Here is a 7368-nt window from a genome sequence, read left to right as displayed (position 1 = left end):
AAAAAAAAAATAAAAAAATAAATAACCAAAAGAAAGGAAAAATCACAGTCTAGTACTCAGCCATAGTAGTAAGCCTTTGTCGTAACGTCGGTTCCCATCTGTTGAACAGTTGAAGAGCTAAAAATTGATTTTGGATTTGTTGCTCAAGCCGCTTAACTAGCTAGTTGGCCTGCAGTAATAGGAGATTCGCCATGTCGTCTTCTATTGCGTTCCCACCAAAGTGAATGAACCGCAATTTGGAAAATATACCGAATGAGGAAGCCATGAAGCCGATCCTGCTGGTTGCCCGAAGTTAGTTGAAGGATTGTTTGCCAGTCTGTTGAGTACTGATCCTTGAACACGCCTTTTAGCAATAGCTGCCCACACGTCGGAAATATAACTTTCTATATATTCCCTTATTTGTCTTCAAGTGTAAATCGTTTCCTTTCTTATAAGGAGAGATTTAGAACAACAGAGAAAAACTTGCATTCAAGTTACTTGGGTGGCTTAGTAAATAGAACTTGAAGGGTGATGATTTCTAGCTGTACAACTTTGTAACTTGTAAGGGAAGGAAGCTACTGAATAATTTTTTTTATTGAAAAACACCATCGTCTTGTTCCGAACTCAATAATTTTTTATATAAAAAAAAGGCAAATTCGACGAGTTAATCAAACAATTAATGTGCGATCATCAGGCATGAACACTCACAAAAAAGGTAAGCTAAATCCAATGGAAATTAAAAAAACAAAAAAAAAAAATCTCGAAAGCAGATCAGAGAAATGAATAATCATAGAATCAGAGAAAAATGACAAAATCGAAGCATAAAAAGTTAAAAGGCAAAGAAGGAACCTCAGAGATCAAGAACCATATATATCCCGAGGGAAAACGCTTGCTTCGGCCTTCGTAGATGAATCGCGCTCGATGTTCAGGAGGAGCAAGCAAAGCTCTTTTAGGGCTCTAGTCTCGACGGATTCAGATTAGATTTGGGGAAAAAAAAAAACAAGGAAAACACACAGTGTCTCGGTGTGATCAAGTCACGTGGGAGTTTTCGTCAACAATAAATCTGTGCCGTTAGATCTTTTATAAAAACGTTAAGATGGTTTTTTGGATCTGAAGAATTGAACATCGCACGTGATCCTCATCTCTCCAGTTTATTTAAATTTTAATCCTTTTTTTTTATATAGATCGGTGGATCATTTTGAAATGGGAATTTTACCAAACTATGTAGTATCCCGTGCTATAGCACGGAGCAAAATATTTTTAATATAAGTTCTAATTGTACAATATTGATATTAATCCCAAATTTCAGATTTCAATTTGGTCTTATTTTGAATTATTATGCGTATGTAACCTAGATAGCTAAACATACCTATTTTGGAATTTCATATCCCGTTCCATTTTATCTCATCCCGTCCTGTCTTGTCCCATTCCGTCCCATATCCATCATAATTTTTCTGTCCTATGAGCATTATCTTTTATATAATTACTCGTTAGGAAATTTTTATTAATAGGGATTGGGTAAGAATTTTAGATAGGATACTTGAATTCTCTGTTGAATATTAAGTGTTTATATAGGTAGTTGAAATTATCTCTTTAAAAAATTATAAGTATCAAAAACTATTTCATTATTTTCAAAACTACATAAAATTCTCAAAGTACCTGTTCCAAAGTAGCTCATTACATGTCGTATAGTCAATTTTTACCCAAATTAGTTAAAGTTGGAGACTTGAATTTATCTATCTATATTCTGATTTCGTATTTTTATCTAAAATTTATGTTCAAACAAACCTGGTAAAACTTATATCCGTTAAAATAATAAACCCTTTTATGTCAATTATTTTAAATAATATTAGTATTTTCCCACAAAATTGAGTTTGTCGCTCATTTATGGTGTTTTGTCAATATTTTAGTGTATATGTATAATATTGAACCCATGTCAAGGATAAACATGAACATTATCTTCGTCAGCTAATGTAGCTAAGATTAAACACAGCCATCTGGGTTCTCTATTTTACACTCAGAATATAGTTTTAAGGAGCTAAGATTTAGCATTTGAACTTTAGAGTTTAGAATTTAATTATTTTGTATATAAGAAAAAGTATTTTTGAAAATGGACATATAAATAAGTATTTTTTTTTAAAATAACATAGAAAAACGGGTAGTTTTAAAAGTAACTTTAATAATAAAATTTAATAGTTTCGTGCAACGGGCATATTATAAATCTAATAATATTATAAAATTAAATTATGTGGTTTATCTGTAAAAAATATTCAACCCGTGCTCAGAATTATTACCTAGTTAAATATTAAATTAGAAGCTTTTAGTAATTCACCTTTATTACAAATTTTTAATTTTAAATAAGCTACCAGAATTTAGTTAAGAGGGACATAAACGGATTTAACCTGCGGATAAACATTTATTTTGTAAAAGTAGCGTGCATAAAATAATTATTTTCATATTTTTGTGAAATTTAATTGGAAAAAGGTTATACAAAAAAAAAGAAGGTTTAACAACATAAGGTGGTTGGTTTGGCGTAGTTTATAACAATTATAATAATAAAAATGATCAAATGATTTTCATACACAAGTGATAGCAACTTTCGGCTATTTCAATGGTTATAGTCGTACACGTTACAAAACCATCAGAACATAGTAAAATAGAAATCATTCCTTCTTTCGTATCTCCCGTAACAGGCACAATCTTAGACCTCAATGCCGGCAAGTTCTTGTGCTTCCACGACAATCTTCGTCTCTGGATTAGCTTCCTCTTCCGGAGTCTTGTTCATTGGTGGTACCAAAAAGTCAAACTTGTATGATATTCAGATAGAGTCTAAAGGTCCCTCCATCGAGAGTTAACATGCAATGACATATCTTGTAACCTTTAAAAGCATGAACTAACCTGCAACTTAGACAACCATAACGTAAGAAACATAATATAAGAAAACAATGGTTGAAGAGCAGAAGTAAATAAAAAGAAATCAAACTCATAAGAAATAAGTACGAAAAAGATCCGTCTTGAGTTGCTAAATTATCCCATAGAAGAGTTTCCAACAAAATAATTATTCACGTGTATAACACATTTTTTAATGTGAGATTTAAAAATTAGAAGGAAACATGAGGAATACTCTTGAGCATATATATAGCCACTGCACCAACAGCTTTTGCATAAAGCGACATAGAGGATCAGAAAAACATAAGATTATATTCATAAGATCATAGTGAAGATTATTATAAAATATGAATCATTGAAAGGGTCAGATAGAAACACATATTTAAATAACCAAAAGCTTAAAACTTACCCTAGTATCTTGTCAATCTCATTATGAGTCTTCCATTCTGAACATTCGAACAACTGTAACAATTTCATTAGTTTAAACACTTCAAAACAAAGGTTCATTGAACCATTTTTTAAATTACTTTAGTTTATAAGCTTGAGAGAGAAAGATATGTACTTCTCTATCTCTTGTTTGTGTTTAGAGCTGATATGTACATGAAAGTGACTAAAATATTACACTCATTTTGAAGATATTTCAAATGGATGGATAAAAAACAGAGAAACTTACCAAGAAGAGATCAAAGAACGAAGACGGTGGGATTGAGTACTTCCATGTAAACAGCTTTCGTGAAGAGCGAAACTCCAGCCGACGTAAACTGCAAAAACATTTCCTTACTTTGGTGTGTTTAGAGTGGATTTGCTATGTTTAAACAAAGCAGAATGAGGTTGTATTTATAGAGTGTAGGGTTCTAACCAAATATTCTTATGCAAAATTTTAGAATTTTGGTTTATTTTTGGTAAATCGCAATAACTACCGTATATTTTATAAATGTATGAAGATCTTCTCCGGATTAAGTGTTTTTTAACAGCTAACTGAGATAATTTGGCAATAAGCTTGATTATGAAAATTAAATTAAGTATTCGAGAATAAAAGAAACAACAATATTCGTATTTATTGAAAACTTTGTTACCAAGTTTTAGAAAATTGATCTGAGATATATTCGGAAACTTGAGATAATTCTGGGATCCATATTTTAAAATTTTGGTTCCCAAGATCAACATTAATCCCTACGATTATGACAATTAAATTAAATATGACTGAGTACACCTTAAGTTGCCTGCACAACTCCCCGGCAGCTTCCTTGTTGCAAACGAGAGGCATTTCCCCAAAGTAGTCAAAGCAAAATTGATCAGATCGATCGGTATCCCGTTCAACTCGGAAGTGGTCACAGGATTCGATTCCGGCCTCTTCCGCAGAACGTTTCCGGCCTGTCACCTGAGCGGAACCTTTTCCTTTGCCTTTGTCCTTACTATTATCCTTTTGGACTTTTTCTTTTTGGAACTGCTACTCGGTTCAGGGGCGAGTTACTCTGGAACGACAGATTCGACTGGTGGAGGCGGAAGCAAGGCATTGGAAGCTTCATGCCCGAGATCAGGTGTGATCAGGCCGTCATTGGAGTTCTCAATGTTGATAAATTCATTCCCTGCTTGCTCGGACTCGGGATCAACGATCGGCTCATCGTTCGGGGTTACGGATCGGAGTGTTTCGGCCCTGACAACTGTTGTCACTGGGACCTCGGAGGACTGACCCAGTGAACTTGCGAAACTTGTAAATTTGGTCTTCGTCTTGCCCATAGCTTCTTCGACGCGCTATCGGGTAATCTGATCCCAGCTACGATTGACTCCCGCGAAAAGGACGTCCCTAACGTGTTGAAATTCGGACGGAAGCTTTCGAGCTGAGCTTGGGCGAGCTGCAAAACATTGAAAATCAAGATCAGGTCAGAACACGGGTGTCCAATCAAAACAAACAAGGGACGGGATGATACTGGGCAACATGTTCCACACTCTTTGTTGACCGCATCTCGGACTTTCGAAAGAGCGATCATCAACTCGGACATAGAAGTAGCGAGCCTTCAATTTCTTGAAGTTGCTGACTTTTTTCCCGGGAAGGAAATTATGAATCGGTTTTGTGTTGACCATCCATGACGCGCTTCCTTGGGCATTCTTAAAATTTGTTAATTGCTCGAAACACTCGACACCGAGGTAAACTTTGCTTCGGCCGCAATGGTGAGAGCGGCGACAAAGTTACAGATACTTCCCGGGGAGAGCTGACATATCGGGATCTGGCAGCGATGTGCATATCGGGTGAGCAGGCTAGGAAGAGGAAACCACAATCGGCATTTGGAAAAGAGACCCTCATATAGACAGATATACCCAAGTGGCGGGTTCCATGGACGCTGGTGCTCTCCGGGAATAATGATGTGGAAGCCGCAATCCCGTAAGCCGCACGAGTTCAGCATTGTGCGCACCGAATCGGCTTCACTAGTCGTCTTCTCGCCCCCAAGCTGACCTCGGTGATCTCGCCGAGGAAGGATGTCTTCGATCATGACCCCGTTTGGTGCGAGTCGTGCTGTTCCTTCGTTCATATTGTCTGACGGGAGATCAGAGGTCGAAGCAGCGTTGCCATGATTCCCGTGGATCTCTTCATCGACTAGAGAAGGAACTGACAAGGTCGGGATTTCATTTGACCTGTGTCTCGAAGAGCATTCGGCTCTCTCTTCGGATCTGTTTGACACGTCGCCCAGGTCCGATCTGATAGTCTGGGGAAGCCTCTTGCTGGAATTTTTACGGATCAGTGGATCGTTTTCCGTGGAGGACGAAAAATTCATTGCTGAGGTGAAGGATAACGCAGATCGCCGAAGAGTGTGGAAGAAGGCTTACGGAAGTAACAACAAATCAAAAAGGAAGAAGAGAGAGAACAGAGCAAATACCTTTGACAAATCGGCAAAAAGTGAAAATAAAGAGTGGGGTCGAGTATTTATAGCAAAGAATGAGCGACAGCCCTACGCGGAGTAATAATTACCTACTCAGCCTACGCGACGTTTCAGCTTCCGAGCTGACAGAAGCGACGCGTCGGACACGTGTCATTCAACCAATGGGTGGCAAAGCGATGCGACGATCCAAGTAATTAGATTCGGATTTCTTTACGGATTAAATCGGATATTCTCTCTTAGAGTCCGGACATTCGAATTAATTTCTGAATGTACCGAACTGAGGGGGGACTAATTGTTGGTGCGGGAATTAGCACCCCCAACATACCGATCTATACCCGACTAAAGGAACCGGTTATCTAAACCAGGAGTTCGACCGCAACTTGGACTTCATCTCTGAAGGCCCAATAAGGCCGAGAAGCCCAGTGCCGAGGTGACAGACCGACGTCTCAATTCACCCTGCGGCCGACCTAGCGAAAAAGGAAGGACTTTCCTAATCAGTTCGACCATAATTAGGAAAGTGAATATATTCTTTAGATCTTAGAAACCTATAAATAGAGAGCAATCCTCTCATTGTAAGATCATCCAGCAATTAATACAAAAACCCTAATTCCTCTTTGTTCTTGAGAAAAACCCTAACTTGTTTACCAAGAGATTTCAATTCTTCTTTGCTTGTTTACTTTGATCCGATTTCTTAGAGAGATAGTGTTATTGAATTTGTTTCCTCCCTCAAACAAATTCATTGTAGAAATACAGGTGGCTTAATAAATAGAAGGGTGATGATTTCTAGCTGTACAACTTTGTAACTTGTAAGGGAAGGAAGAGATTAAATGTAGAGCTAGGTTATATAGTCACTTCTTTTCCTTTTGCATCCAGCTCGCCTGATTTGAACAAAACTTTGGACATAATTAAGCATAGTTGGCCAAGATTCTTTGAATTTGTCTACTCTAGATTCATATATATATATATATATATATATATATATATATACTTTTTTGTTTCCAACAAACTTTGAACTTTGAACTTTGAACTTTGGACATAATTAATGCATTCAAGCAAGTTTTTGAAAAATAGTTTACGAACTTTGAATTAAGAAAAATTCAAATTTGAAAAATAGTTTAAGAACTTTGAATATTTGATGGTTTTTGGATCTGAAGAATTGAACATTACACGTGATCTCCTAATTATTTAAATTTAATTCCCTTTTTTCTAATAGATTGATGGATCATTTTGGCATTACAACATGTTTTTTTAGTGATTTTTAACATTGTGGCCAACGACTGTTAAGAATGTTATGCACGTACGTGGGATACAATTTTTGAAATGAGAGGAAGATGCAGTGCTGGGTCAAAAGTCAATCATATGGCTCTCTTCTTTTCATTATTTGCTTAATTAATTTTACGTTTTAACCACAGTTTCATACATGACCAAAACACATCTTCTTATGTGTCAGCTTATAAAAGAAAAACAGAGCAAATTAAGTTGTATTACAAAGTAATTTGGGGTTCGTTTTAATTTGTAATAATATTTGCAACTGAATGAAATAAATAACAGTTCAAAGATTCAAAGAACATATGACCAATGTTAAATCAAGAAAAACACAACCCAAAAAAAAAAAAAAAAA

General features: G+C 36.3%; 1 protein-coding gene across 1 annotated transcript in view; it reads right to left on the bottom strand.

Annotated features, from left to right (window-relative positions):
- LOC104746329 (phosphatidylinositol 3,4,5-trisphosphate 3-phosphatase and protein-tyrosine-phosphatase PTEN2A-like) overlaps nucleotides 1–990 on the bottom strand; it is a 10627-nt gene extending 9637 nt beyond the window's left edge. Inside the window, exon 1 of the mRNA XM_019236700.1 lies at nucleotides 829–990. The gene's annotated coding sequence lies outside the window, so the exon portion shown is untranslated. The remainder of the gene's footprint in view (nucleotides 1–828) is intronic.

Source organism: Camelina sativa, chromosome 15, assembly GCF_000633955.1.
Source record: "Camelina sativa cultivar DH55 chromosome 15, Cs, whole genome shotgun sequence".
Classification (NCBI taxonomy): Eukaryota; Viridiplantae; Streptophyta; class Magnoliopsida; order Brassicales; family Brassicaceae; genus Camelina; species Camelina sativa.
The sequence above is the reverse complement of the archived record's forward strand: the minus strand, read 5'-3'. Positions and strand labels throughout refer to the sequence as shown.